Raw genomic sequence first — 15,411 nt, forward strand, 5'->3', positions numbered from 1 at the left:
ATAGATGATGGGTTGATTTTTTTTTTTAGATATTATTGGCCTGATTGCTTTTAGTGGGTGGATTAAAATACATAAATGAAATATTAATATACTTTATTATTATCTTTTTTGGTGAATTGGAGACTTCTTATTTACCAGTGATGACAATGCAGTTTTAAAATAGGGCTGGCCAAATTTTCTGAATCATTAAGGAAATGTTTTAATTTCACAGAAATCCTGACATTTCAAAATAGAAAAAATCTGTACTCAAAATCAAAGAGAAAAAATTACACTACATACAGATATGGATCATGATTTAATTTAAAAATCAGTTGGTTGTAGAAACTAGTTTGATCAATAAGGAAGTTCAACATGAGTCAAAGAAATAAATATGAAACATTTTTTGAAACATTTTGATTAACATTAGTTCTGATAACTACCTAGTTCTGCAAAATTTCTCTGACATGGCAAAAGCTAAAAATGACCAAAATAAGTGTCATTATTAGTTATAAGTCATCATATTCATAAATACATGAGCCATTCAGATTTAAACTGATAGTAATTAAAGAAACCAACAGTGAAATGAAGAGGATTAACATCCTTAATCTACTTAGAAACATGATTTCTCCTTCTTTCAATTGATTCTGATGAAAATATACAAGGCTCTAGAGCACCCTGATTCCCATTTAACATCTAAATCAACTTGAATTTTTTCATCCATACAACATAATTTTAATGCTGAACAATCATTCTATGAAAATCCAATGATGGCATTTCCAATAAAGAAAAGGATATATATTGGGATGACACGTTCTAACTTTATACTAACATTGTCTGAAAGTGCATCTTAAAGAACATTGCTAAAGAAGTTTTGTTTTTAAAAATTGGCTTCTCGTTTAAATACTAAAATCTCTATTGCTCAAAGTAAAACATTAATTTTTAATGACACTAAGTTTATAAACACTTTGAAGTTAGAAGTATGATATATATTACTTACTTTACTATTAACTCATTATCATAGCATTTTTCCTTCTTCATCCTAAATCCAGTAACTTGTTATACCATCAAGCTGGAGCACTATGTATTATCTTTAGCCACTATCTCACTACTGTTCTTAAGAACAAGTGTGCACACACCCAAAAAGGGTAAATGGATTGTATGCAGAGTAGAAGAGATTTTAAAAATAAGTAAATTAGATCTAATCAAAAGGTCCTAGGTGAACATTATAAGCACTTTCCAGTTGAATTAAGCATGCAGTTTAGTCAGCAAAGACACTATTTTTATAGATCATGTTTATGTCTACTATAAATATCATAAGCATTCCATTAACATTAACCCAGTGATTAATGCATATATGATGGAGTTGGGTTCTAATCAGTGATAATAACTGCCTACAACTATTTCCCCAACCGTTCATCTCCCCACTGTTTTACCCTAACAAAGACATGCCTACTGAAGTCTAAGGGTTCATGTAGTTACAGGAAACCAGATACATTATTTATAAGGATGCAGAGGATAGAAAGTTCGGCTATGTCGCTTACCCTAGCAGTAGTAGGCTCTGCGCTATTGGCAATAGGAACCTTGCCAGTGCATTAGAAGATGAGATTGAGGGATCACTGCCAAATAAAATAGCTAAGTAATAACAAACGTTAAAGAGCCTTGGGGGTTGGAGGGAGTCCTGAGCTCAGAGCTGAAGCACAATTCAGATCTCCAAGCTTTCGCAGTCAATGCAGAAAGAAGAGCTGTAATCCCAATTAATTCATTGTGTCTTATCTTTCTTGAGTGCTTGGTTCTTAATTACAGTTATACACTTTTTTTAAATGTGCTTTCCGTGGTTTGTAGAATCTGTCTGTAGTTTTATACAGGTGCTGAGCCCTATTGTGATGTATGTGCTGTGCACATTGACATATGCTGAATAAATGGAAACATTTGTCATGTATGAAAAGAACCCATTGGACCTGATGTAAAGAACCAGGGAAGGTATTGCACACAATTAAAACCTGCCTGGAAATGCAAAATAAATAAATAAATAAATAAAAATAAAAATAAAATAAATGTTACTACAGTATCTGTGTACAAATGAGAAAATCACAACCAGTATCAAACAGGTATGGTGCATAGATTCAGACTGCAAGCTCAGGGATTATTCATCCTGCGTTTTGTGTTGTCCACCCTATTTACAAATCCAGATCACTGTTTTAGTGATCCAGGACAAATTGGTATTTTCTCCCCTTGATTTCAAAGAAAAAGAAACCCAACCATGAAAAAGCCACAATTTCTTACTCTTCATGTGTTCAAAACTGATATATTGCTATAGACAGACACCTGTCACGGCTTTAAGTAGATTCTGAGATAGTGCCATTCAAGTTTCATTTTCTGTTTAATCATCGTCAGTCACTTGGAATTTATACCACAATGCAACAAAAGGCTGCATGCTTTAAATGTTAATAGCAGCAGGAGATGAGAATGCCATCTTGCCTGGGAAAAAAAAACAACCCTAAAAACTGACAAAATAAGTCAATCTAAATACAAAAAAGAAAACTTACTGTAAAGATTCTACACTAAATAACTTTATCAATCTGAAATTTAAACAAAAAACTATGATTTTTATTCTGCATCTCAAAACTGATCTGAAAACTGCCATCAAAATGAAGGATGAGGTAGCTGAGGCTACCTATCACATGTTTGCTTCTTATAACCCAAGTTTTAGATATTTAATGCACACATCTTTTATTGGCCATAATACATTCATCATTCTCCCTCCACCCCAAAGTGTGTGTGTACTAGAGGTTCCTGGTATTCCTTCTAAATTATCCAAGTATCAATGAATAGAATTTGTTACCTCAAACTTTCTAGTTTTAATTTTTTTTTTATCATAGTAAATGTGTAATATATATTTCTGTACTTTGCTCAGGAACCTTAATTCATAGAACTGATTTGGTCCAAGCAATGACATTAGAGAAAAAGATTATTTTCAAAAGTAGCTGCAATGATCACATGACCTTCAGAGTATGAGGTCAGAAAAGAAGGGGCCCCTAGGTGGTGCAATTGGTTTAAGCATCCCACTCTTGGTTTTGGCTCGGGTGGTGATTCCAGGTTCCTGAGATTGAGCCCCATGTGGGATTCTGTACTCCATGTGGAGTTTGCTTAGGACTATCTCTGCCCCTTCCCCCCTTCCCTTTCCCAAAACAAATAAATAAATCTTAAAAACAAAACAAAACAGAGCAAAAAAACAAAGTCACAAGACGAGCCCTCTGAAGGTTTGTCTTTCACCCTCTGCAATCAGTGAGTGAAAAGATTACAGGATCTGGAGTCAGAAGGGGGGGGGGAATGCAGCCTTGCTTCTGCCACCACCTGTAATATAACCGTGACAGACATGGACTTGTCTGAGCCTCTTAGTTCCCTCATTCACATAATGGCATTAATAAATATTTATTCTCAGATGAGAGTACCAGACATGTGATAGGTGCTCACTAAAGGATACTACTACTTTATTATTATTATCATTTTTAATGATAATAAAAGAAAGGTCAACCTTATTAACTCTAAGCGGGCACTCTCTTACTCCCAAACAAGTGACTCTTCAGCACCACAGGGAGGAACAGCGACCAACCAGTTAATATGTACATTTTCAGATAATTTGTAATAATCCCATCCAAGGTGAAACAGGTTCTAATGAATCACCATGTAAATGAGTATTTATCTAAAAATGAAGAGACTTTCTAAATATAGAAACCAGAAAGAAATTTGAAATAGAAGCAAAGTATGAAATACTTCTCAAAATTAAAAATTCTCTAATATTATTTAAGCCAATGTTATTTTTAAAAACTTTGACTTTAAAATATTTAAATATTTGTTTCATGATTTAAGATTTAGATGGCTTTCCTACAATTACATCTGTACAGCTTTAAAAAATTATAATTAACTAAAAAAAATCACCTCACTGTTTATGTTTATATCCATTTAATTAATACTTCCTGGGAAATGGCACAGTGATATGCTTGGGGAATGCACACAAATACAACCCCAAATTCCTTCCTCCTGGACCTTACATTCTAGTTTGGGAACTGATGTGCATATCATGTTAATTAACAAGCGGCAAGTTTATTGCTTGAAGCAAAAGCTATGAGACAACCAGAAGAGTACCCCTGGGCAGTGGAAGATAATCTAACATCTTCGTACATCAACAAAATAATAAAGAGTTTACTTTCTTCCTTGATTGGACAAGCAATGCTTTTTTTTTCCTCCACAATTTCAGAGCATAACTTAAATAAAATATACCCAGGTCTGCAAAAGGAGGGAGGTGAGTTACAACATTTTGAAAATATATTGAGATTATAGTTGGTCCTCTATTCACGAAGACCCTCTCTACTAGAAGTCTCTATTAGACACACTCCTCAATGAACTTTGTACACAAATCACAGCCAATGTTCTAGAAACATTAAAAGAGCAAGCAATAAGTTTTACTAAAATACTTGTTTCTCTATGTATATGTGTGTCAGGTTTCATTTTTATTTTCTGACAAAGCTGAACAGTTTTAAACCTCAGTCCCCTTCACCTGCACTGTAAAAAATGTTTTTAAAGGTCCCAATAAATCCCTTATGTGCCCCCTGAGTCACCTATATCCTTCCTAAAGCTTATCTTGCTTTTACACACAGTCTCATTTGCACATACACAGCAATTCTGCTGCCCCCATAATCTATTCGTTCTAAAACATACCCAGGAACTCTTTGTATGGTTTATTTTTTTGCAGATAACTTGAGGATCAAGCCTGAGCAAGATGCATTTCTGCTCTGGAGTATTAGAGATGTGAAAATAAGAAGCTGCCATAAGGATAACAGAGAAAAAAAAATCCATCTGGATCAACTAAAGGGAAATGTACAAAATTTGTAAAAAATCCATTATGGCCACTTAAATAATTTTCTCTTGATATGTGTAAGGCTATTTCTCTTCATATTTCCTCATACGACATCTCATAAAAATATCCTGTCTGACATGGTGCATTCTGCCTGGAACAGTTCATCATTGCTGGACCATGTTAGATTTCACAACTGTTTTTAAGTAAATGTAGCAACTTCCTTCTTATAGGTTTGTAAACTAAGAATTAAAATAACAATGATCTGTTCTCCAAGTTACATTATTTGTGAATGGCATGGATTTTTATAAGTTGATTAAATAGCTAGATCTCTAAATTAAAATGCAGAACATTTATATAAAACATTGTAAAATAACATTTAATACTATTTCCTTTTGCAGATTCTTTTTCTGAATATTCTGAATACATCTTAATTTTCACATGAGGAATTTGTAGTTCAAAATTCAGTCAAATGACACAGAAGTTTCTTGTCAATTAATCACTGCTTTTAATAAATGAATTTTAAGGAATCAAAAGAGGAATCATTATAAAGGAATATGTTGTTTTTCAATATTTAGCCATTTTAATAGATTTATTTTATTATTTTAATTTCTATGTTTCACTCAGTAATAATATAATTAGACATGTTTTCATGTTTACTATTTCTTTACTATTGACCTTTGGGTCAATTCAATGGACTTAAAATAAAAACAAAAACCTCCAAATTTTGCCAAATGAAAATAAAATTGTTCAAGAAACTTCAACTTTTCCATGTACATGTCCAGGTAACCTAATCAAAAGCATCTTTTTGAATATATTTTAAGTCCATCTATGAACCTGGGTAAGTTTCTGAAAATCAACAATAATTCAATTTACCATACTGTGATTATGCTCATCTAAGATTTCCAGTTAAGTTTCTAAATCCCTTAAAAATTCCCCAAACTACTTTCAAAACCCTCCTTAGTGCAAAGTAGCTTCTGATTGTTCGTAATGTTACTTGGTCTTTTACTTTAAATAGTAAATCACAGATTTTCATCATTTTTCTTAAATAGGATAAATTTCAGAATTCTTATCTCTTGGTATAATTACTGAGCTTTAAACATGAAGCAGAAACAATTGGCTACTTAAAACAGAGACCACAGTAAAAAAAAAAAATATTTTCAAATAATATTATTCAAATAATATTTCCTTTTAAATCACATGCCACGGAATGGGTAAGTGTATTCTATCTTAAACAATATTATTTAAAACAACAACTTGATTTATTTTTTTAAAGATTTTTATTACTATTTATTTATTCATGAGAGACACAGAGAAAGAGGCAGAAACATAGGCAGAGGGAGAACCAGGCTATGCAGGAGCCTGAAGCGGGACTCGATCCCAGGACTCTGGGATCACGACCTGAGCCAAAGGCAGAGGCTCAACCACTGAGCCATCCAGATGCCCCCAAAACAACAACTTGATTTAAAAGTCTGCCCCCCATATTTCACTTTGTATCATGAGCATGTGTCATTGCACATAATTATCACAATTAACCACAATTAGTCTTTCTACTTTACTACAAACTACTTCACCCAAGGACTGTTCTTGATTCATCTCCCCCAACCCACTCCCCACTTCAAGAAATACATATCACAGTTCCTACCTAGCATCATGCTGGATCACTGTGGGAGATAGATTATTAACTATTTGCTTATTTTAATCAAAGAGAGAAAAAGTTCTAAGACTCACATAGCAAAAATTTTAATTTTCCACTTACCACTCACTTGCTATTTGACCTTAGTTGTCACTTGGCCTATTCGGATCTGTATTTTACTATTCTGACTGTTGGAATGTAGAGATTAATAGCCCAAAATTCCTTTTAAAAATTAAAAGAAAGATTGATGATATTTTCCATCACAGCGAATAAAAGTCCTGCAATATTTAACAAAACCTGTCTCTTGGCCCCCTGTCACCCTCTCTCAATTTCTCTCTCCTTGTCACATTTTTTAAAAAGCTTGATATTCCCTGAAGAAAAGATTCTGGAATCTCTTCTGAAATTCCAAATTCTGGAATACCTGAGCAATGAAGAAAACAACAGCTCATATATGATCAACAAATTCAACCTAAACACCAAATCTCTAAATGAGAGATAGTTATGGACTTTAACGGAGATGAGCGTAGCTTGAGACTCTAACCCACATTGGCACATATAATTGGTTTTAAAGATTTTACTGACTTCTGGTAGACTGAGAGATAAAATGAAAAGTGCCATTCCAGCAATTCTTTGACCGTTAGTTGAACTATGAATACACAGCACCTTTATTTTTAAAAACTGAATTAAATACTCAAGTGCCTTGTATGCTAGATGCATTATAATAAGAGTAGGGCGGGGAAAAGTGGGTTCTGCCTACAGATGAACTGGTGAAGACATTATTTCCTTCAGGTTTCAGTGGTCATGTCTATAAGGCTGATAAAGCCTCAGTAAAGTGATTTATTTCACACTTCAACAAGACCTGCTGACTTTTCTGTACAATATGAAATGGAATGGGCTAAGCATGCTTCTTTTCCTTCTCTTACTGTTAAAAGGAAGAAACAAACTAATCAACACACAGTTACTCTGGTGAAAGAAACTAGTAGTTTTTCAAAATCTGTTTAATCATAGAGTTTTTAATAAAAGAATCTGGATCAAGCAGACTTTGACTTTTAACTCCAAAGTCAGAACATTTTACAGATTTCAAAAATGCTTCCCATGTATTCTAGTTGGAAAACTGTTACTCATTTTTTTTCTACTTTCTTCAGAAAAGCATTAAGTTTCTGGATTTTTTCTTTTAAAGAGTATTTTTAAGAATGATTATATAGTCAACTCATAGGTTCTAAGAAAGAGTCTTTCAAGGTATTTCAATTGTCTTCAGTTTTCTAACTCATTTTCTTTAAAATTTCTGCATTAATTTTGTCTGCCTGATTAAAGAATATTCAGTTAACATTGATTTTTAAATTTCCTTTAAAATTCTCTGATGTCCATCTCCTGATTCTTCTCAAGCTGTCTACTCATCAGCCATAGATGGCTGTGTTGGTTTTGCCTGTCTAGCCCACTTTGTCTTTCTTTAGGTACAAAACATTCCTCTCTGTAATGAACCTATACCCTGCAATTCCCATGGCACTGAGCCCATCTGTCTCACTAACCCAAACGCACACAGCAATGGATATCTGACCCCGCCCCTGCCCAAATGAAGTCATTAATCTCCCCTGATACAGTAAAGATTTTAGGGGTAGACATATGACACAAGTAGAACCAATCGCATTCTTCCTTAAATTTTGCTGTGTGGATAAGGAATAGGCTTTCTCTTTTTTAGATTATGAGCTGAGGGGTTACAGGCTTAGAGACACCAGCAGTTATCTCCTTGTCAGGCAGAGAAAACCCCCTAAGAATGAAGCTAACATCTGTAGAGAAAAAAACACATAAAGACTGAGGAACCATTCCATTATGCATTTGAGGCTCTGGATCAAATTGGGCCAGTTATGTAAGCCAACATACTCTCTTTACATCTTAGCCCTTTGGAGTTAAATTTCTATTGCTTGTAATTGATACAGTCTTAAATCACAATCCATATTTCTTATTTTGCTGCTGCTTTATCATGCTGTTCCCCATCCCTTCCTCTATCTTATTCCTCCTTCTTCTCCAGGGAGAGAGCTATTTCCTAAAGTATCCCAGGTCCAATTTAAAGGCTTCTTTTCCCATTTTCCTATTTCTCAGATCCTTAGATAACTTGAAAAAAAAAATAAAACCACCAAGTTCAGCATAAGTAAATTTATCAAAATCTTGTTAGCTCTGTTATTCTAGAGGCTTTCTTGATATGTACCTCCCGGTCTCCATTCCCTGGCCTCCACTTCAACATTTAAAAAATTAAAACTCTTTTCTATATAATCCATTTCACTGCTCTATCCCAAATGATTAAAAATACTTACTATAGCTTTTACTACTCTGAAAACAGGAAGAATAAAGATGTCCTTTCCTCTCTCAGCTAATATACAAAAAGACTGATTTTTTTAATGTTAAAGAGAATATTTCAGTAAAAATCACCCCAAAGAATAAAATACAGGGAAATAATTGCTCCAGGTCTGACAATTTTCCATTTATGAATTACTCTATCGTGCAAATAATTTTCATGATTTAAGATATCATGTACTAAATTAAATAGTAGTCTGGAGTAAGGCAATGCATCTATCCTCAACATAAACTAAGCCGAGGAAAATATGCCTGTTTGATGAAGATCAAACTCCCACTAGCACAATGACTCTAAGAGTACTCCCATCTCTGTAAAAGAGCATATTTGGAAATACACCACATCATTCTGAAAATAACAAAGTCAAGCAGCAAGGTCACTGAAATAGTTCTAGACCAACACTTCTGCCTCCTTTTTTACTATTAAACCCTTGAATTGTGTTGTCATTAACTAGGGCTTGCCTGTCCACTTCATTACCTTATAGTTTGTGGAAAGTATATTACTTCAATAAAAGCTGGCTTTGAGATAACTGGGACTAATGTGATCATATTCCTGGAGGCTTTATACAAACTGCACCTTGATGCTTTTTTTTTTTTTTTTTTTTTTTTTTTAAAGAAGGCCTTCCCTCAAACTAGCTGAATGGATCCCGTAAGACTTTGTAAATAAAAGACCATAACATTTTCAATCAGGAGATTCAGGTTAAATTTTTGCTCTACCACCTACTTAGTTTTTGAATTTGGACATGTCAGAGTATCTGAGGCTCAACCCCTCATCTGACAAATGGGATGAAATCTAGGTCACAGAGTTCTTGTGTGAATAAATGACTCAATGTATAAAAATATGCCTTATAAAATATACAGTATGATACAAATATCAGTCATATATACATATACACACAAATGATTTATTTCATGGTTCAAAAGAATAATTTTGTAAAGGTTAATTTTAACTGAATACAAAAAGTTAACTATAATTTCATTATAAGCTCGATCAAAAGTTTTGCGATTATCTTATCCAATAGTGGAATGCAATGAAAGTCAATGACTTTAGAAAGGTCAAAGGCAGAACTGAAGAATTATATTACATATAAAGTACCACAGTGGCAGGTGGTACTTGAAGAAAAAAAGTAAGATATAGTCACTTACAAAATGAATGAATGAACATGAAAGCAATAACTTGCCTGAGCATAGGAATGGCTGTGATGTATCTGTCCATGCTCTTGCTCCAAGTCACTTGTCCTAAAAATCTGTATGTGTCTAGGCAATTAGAAAGATGGAAGTAATACCAGTTGGGCAATTTCCTTTTTAAATTATTCTCTTACTATATGATGCATGAGAATTTGTTTGTCATTCTCCACAACAGAATGAGCCACCACACCCTTGAAAATGTCATGCTTACAAGAAACCTGCAAATACAATTTACATTCAATTGGAAGTAGCTCTCCAATGGACAGACTTCATATTTTGCGACCAATAAAGATCTGAAATTGAAATGCCATTTTTCCAGCTGCTGAATCATTTAGCATAGGTTCAGGCAGTTTCCTCTACCATAATAGCAGGTAAGTCAGTTACAGCTGAGGATGGAATGTAAGAATCATAGTTTTAAATCTCCCCAATGGACCAGCAGACATGGTGCTATCTAATCAATACGTATCACTGTGCTATTCCCAAGTGAAAATGCTGTATCTCATTATAACAGAAATGTCCTGCAGACAAAAGACATTTTCCCCTTCAGCTAGCTCTTTTAGGTGCCAAATTAAAGATTGAATTGTCCATTTCATTCAGAGATTTCCGAGGACTTCCTGGATAAGTTCCTTTGAAATGCAGCCTTAGCTGAGAATATAGAATATTCTGAAAAGACATAGTGACTTCTTGGCATAGAACTTTCAGCATCATCATTAAGAGTGCAAAAAATTAACCCCTTTCCTCCTCCAAAAATAAAGATATTTTCCTACATTGTTCAAATGAGATACAAGGCCTCCTCTGATTATCAGTCTCTCTTCAGAGTCACATTGTTGTTGTTGTTGTTGTTTTTTTCATTTTTCTCTCTCCCACAGATAGAGGAGACCACCTAAAAGCAAAGCTGTGCTAAGTGATTCACATTAATTTTCCCACATTTCCAATGTAGATTTGAGATAAACAAGATTATATGGGCCCTGAAACTGAGTCTCAGGGAAATTAAACAACTTACCTAAATTTACCTAGTAATTACAGCACTCATGTTTAGATTTTTGAGCATGTGTCCACCCAAGTTGTGTGTTTTCTACATTTCACTTCACTGCCTGGCATGCTTTGATGCATAAAACACAGATCATATGGGCTCAGCTGGTCCCAGGTCCTGCATTTACCTAAGCTACCACTCATACTCTCAATCCACTTCGTGTCAAAGATTACTTTCCAGTCCATTCACAAAATCTCATTCCTTTTAATATTAAAGGCTCTTTCTTTGAGGCAACAAAACTTCACATGTCATGCATGGCAGGCTAGTGGATTGCCTGGGTTTGAATTCTGCTTCTCTGATTTCAGGTAAGATCTATCAGCCTTATCATCTGAAAAATGGATTAAGGTTTTATGAGAACTATGAGTTATGATCCATGTAAATCACCTAGCACAGTGCCTGGCACACAGAAAGTCTTCAATAGATGTTTCCCATTATTATTATTATTATTATTATTATTATTATTATTATTAGAAATTTATTACTATTGAAGACTGTTTTCCAGAAACTTATCTTTATTTTTTCCAATTACTATTCATTAGATTTTTTATTTTTGTTTCCTTCATTTACATATTAAACTGAAATGGATGGTTCTCAATTCAGTAAAGTGACTGATATAACAGTTGCACTTTTTTATAGCATTCAAAAAAATCACACCAAAATAGGGTCACAGACAGCTAGCACTTCAGAGAGTAGTCTAAGGTTTGTTCCAAGTAATTCTTTTACTTTTTCCTGATCCTACACATAAAGGAGGAACAAGAGAGCCCTACTAACTGCTTTGTAAGGTTCACATTCTTCTCTTTACATATCACTTACTATGTGTAATATAGGACACTCATTTAGCAAATCATACGTTTCAAGTCACCAATGCCTCATTTACCAAAAAAGAAGAATAAAATAAAGGAAAATAATGTTAATTATAAGATCGTTATCAGAAACTTCTTGAAAATTTTATAAGTTAACAACTAAAAAATAGTGAGCGTACAGTTCAAATTTCAATTCCAATTGCAAAAAAGAAAGTTAAAACTGTCCTTACAAAGGGAAGGATTATGGGGCAGCCCGGGTGGCTCAGCGGTTTAGCGCTGCCTTCAGTCCAGGGCGTGATCCTGGAGACCCGGGATCGAGTCCCACATCAGGCTCCCTGCATGGAGCCTGCTTCTCCCTCTGCCTGTGTCTCTGCCTCTCTCTTTCTCTCTCTGTATGTCTCTCATGAATAAGTAAAATCTTTAAAAAAAAAAAAAAAGGGAAGGATTAGTAACTTTGATATTTCACCAATATTTATGAAATGCTAGGAATATTAAATACAAAGGTAGAAGAAATGATAGGGTATTTGTAAATGAAACATAAACCCCTTAAAACCTCTAGTCAAGAACAGCTGCTTTATTGTTACAGTGATTTAAAAAGTTATTTAAAAATTTAAGATTTAAAACTATTCTAAAATATTTCTGATTAGTATTTAGTAACATGAGAAAAATGCTTGATACACTAAAAGTAGAGAGAGGGAGGGTAGATAAACAGGAAAGCCAGAATAAAAAACACTGATGAGAAAAATATATATTAAAATATTAGCAGTGGTATTTCAGATAGCTAGGTGAGCAATTCTGTTCTCTTCTTTTTGTCTTTTCTATCCCAACAGGAGTTACAGAGGACAAAAGTAGAACTTTGAGGGTGGGCATGGTCAGGCAGGGGTCTGGGGAGAAGCAGGATGTGGGCAGCAAAGATGGACTTGGCACCCTGCAGGGCACCTGAGCAGGGCCAAGGGCTTCAACTAATACTGCGGAACCCTCCCAGGATTTACTCAGCAGTGAGATTCTCTCATCAATAGGACTGGCGGTAAGGGGATGTTTCTGCACAGAAGTATGCACATTTGGACCCGAAAGATGGAGAAGTAGCAGGGCTGCGGCTGACCCCACAAGCACACCAACTCATCATAAGACATAAAAGGTTTGCTGAATCCATAGTACTTTAGGAAGGCTTTTCAAAATGTACATAGAGAGGGACACCCTGGGTGGCTCAGTGGTTGCGCATCTGCCTTCAGCTCAGGATGTGATCCCAGGGTCCTGGGATCCAGTCCCATATCAGGCTCCCCACAGGGAGCCAGATTCTTCCTCTGCCTGTGTCTCTGCCTCTCTCTGTGTGTCTCTCATGAATAAATAGATAAAATATTTTTTTAAAAATGTACATAGAGAACACCAGTGCCAACAGTTCAGAGAATGTAGCCCCCCCAGACATGATTACATTGCAAAAGCATGGTTCACTTTTCAAGCACAGGGATTTACTGGTGTCTCCTTTCTGGCTGAAATGCAGTGAAAAGGAACCTGTTCTTTAGGGCTGATTATTTCTAACCCATGTGAACTTTCCCAAGGCTTTCAACTCTTACATATCATTTGAAGGTATATGTCCTGCTTATGGCTATTTGTTTCCTCACATTTCTGTTTCAGCCTTTACTGGATGAAGGTATGTTGACATCACACATTTCTGCACTGCGGAGTTCTGGGGATGTTCCCTCCAGATGGGTTGAGTGCCTCACGCTGCTCTCATTGCTCCAACCAAGACTGGACTTAGGATCCTGCCACCATTGGTTATATTTTCAAATTACAGAGTGTATTTTCATGATATTAAAAAAAATGTATGCATTAATCAACTCCACAGTATTTACTGAGAGCCTAACATGAACAGGGAAGGGAGGATGTATGCAAATGGCAGACTGAAATATTTTAACATGATATCAAAATACAAAGCCTTCATTCTTAGTCTTAAACCTTTACCGAATATCAGGAACTAACTCTACTGAGAATTAGAGATCAGAGTCAGATTTCAAAATTATTTCTCTCTCAACAGTATTGCAATGAATACAAATGTAAACTGAGAGATTCATTTCAGTTCCCTAAAGCTCTGGAAAACCCAAAGAAGTATTTCTTCTATTCCAAAACTACTCGGATATGCTTAAGGATAGCATCCATCGCTCTGTTAATGATAGCAGGAGGGTTCCAATTACAAGAGTTCCAATAACTTTATTCAATGAATCATGCAGGGGAGAAATTGTTCCCAGACAAAATGCCAAAAAGAAAAATCTAGTATTTGCCCTTGTATAATAAACACTCGAAAATCTAAAACAAAGCTCAACATGATTCCTTAATGCTAGTTAGCTAAAATCTATATAATTATACTAATCTTTTTATAAGTAGAATTAAATAACAAATATCCCAAACTCCCCAGAAGGGATTACCATTTTAGACTATGTAATGAGTATCTTTAGAATACAGAAGGAGCCCATTTAGTCTTCTCTAGCATCTTATTTCCTGTTTGATCTCACTAGATTACTTCCATCAATCTAGATAAATGATGCTTTATCTCGCTAAAATATAGTCAAAACATCATACTTCATGCAATAAAAAAATACGTTTACATCATATCATTACAGTTCTGGTACCAACCCGAAGGGAAAGGCTTTAGATTCAAACTATATATATTTAAACAGACTGACAAAACAATTGAAGTGGCCTAAAGTACAGACCTTCTTGCAAGTATTTCCTACCATGTTGATAGCCAAAGGAAATTGTGCCATAAACACACTCTCCACGTTGGAATAGAGTTAATTGGGAATACCTATTTATTGAAGAGCTTCTCAAACTGAGAAATAGCTTTAAATAAAGAGCTAAAATAAGGGAAAGCAAGACTGTTAATTATAAGTTTTATTTTCAAGGTCTGATAAATTCCCCCACTGGATATCAAAATTTAATTCTATTAGATTCACAATTCATAAGTACCAAAACTATTTTTACTAGTCCTTGCTAATTTCTTAAGTTCCCCTGACATGGCACAAAGCACCAATCAATCTAACAGTTGTAGAACTCCATAAGCACAAAGCACATTTCACATTAAACAGATGAAAACTAATCTGAGATCTTGCCTAGGGACCTGCTTTCAAACATTTTCATAATTAGTCATTTGCTATTGAATTTGAATTAAGGGCATCTATATATAGTTTCCTTACTCTATCACAGCAGACTTTATATGAGAACTGGGGAGCTTTAAAATAAGCTCCAAACAGCTGGGGATCAGGCCTAGGCAATTGCTAAAGGCATCAAGATATGCTAAAAACAACTAACGATGTTCTCTATTGCTCACTCAGAACCAGGCCTCAGAGGCTCTGCAGTCATTTGTCAACATTCAAAGACACTACATTAGAACACCACCACATATGTGTCTTCTAATATCCGTGTATATCTTGGGGGGGGGGGATAGCTAGTCCCCCCCAAGCACAGCATGGGGCCATTCCCTTCCAAACACCAAATACCAGCCTACTCCCAAACTTGATGTACTGTTCCTCAGTGAGGGCAGAAGACAGACACAGGACCACCATCTCCAGCA

The 15,411-nt window shown here is 35.0% G+C and overlaps 1 protein-coding gene across 6 annotated transcripts in view; it reads right to left on the bottom strand.

Annotated features, from left to right (window-relative positions):
• NRG1 (neuregulin 1) overlaps window positions 1-15,411 on the bottom strand; it is a 1,071,954-nt gene that overhangs the window by 136,204 nt on the left and 920,339 nt on the right. The gene's annotated exons all lie outside the window — the stretch shown is intronic.

This window comes from Canis lupus, chromosome 16, assembly GCF_003254725.2.
Source record: "Canis lupus dingo isolate Sandy chromosome 16, ASM325472v2, whole genome shotgun sequence".
In the NCBI taxonomy this organism is placed as follows: Eukaryota; Metazoa; Chordata; class Mammalia; order Carnivora; family Canidae; genus Canis; species Canis lupus.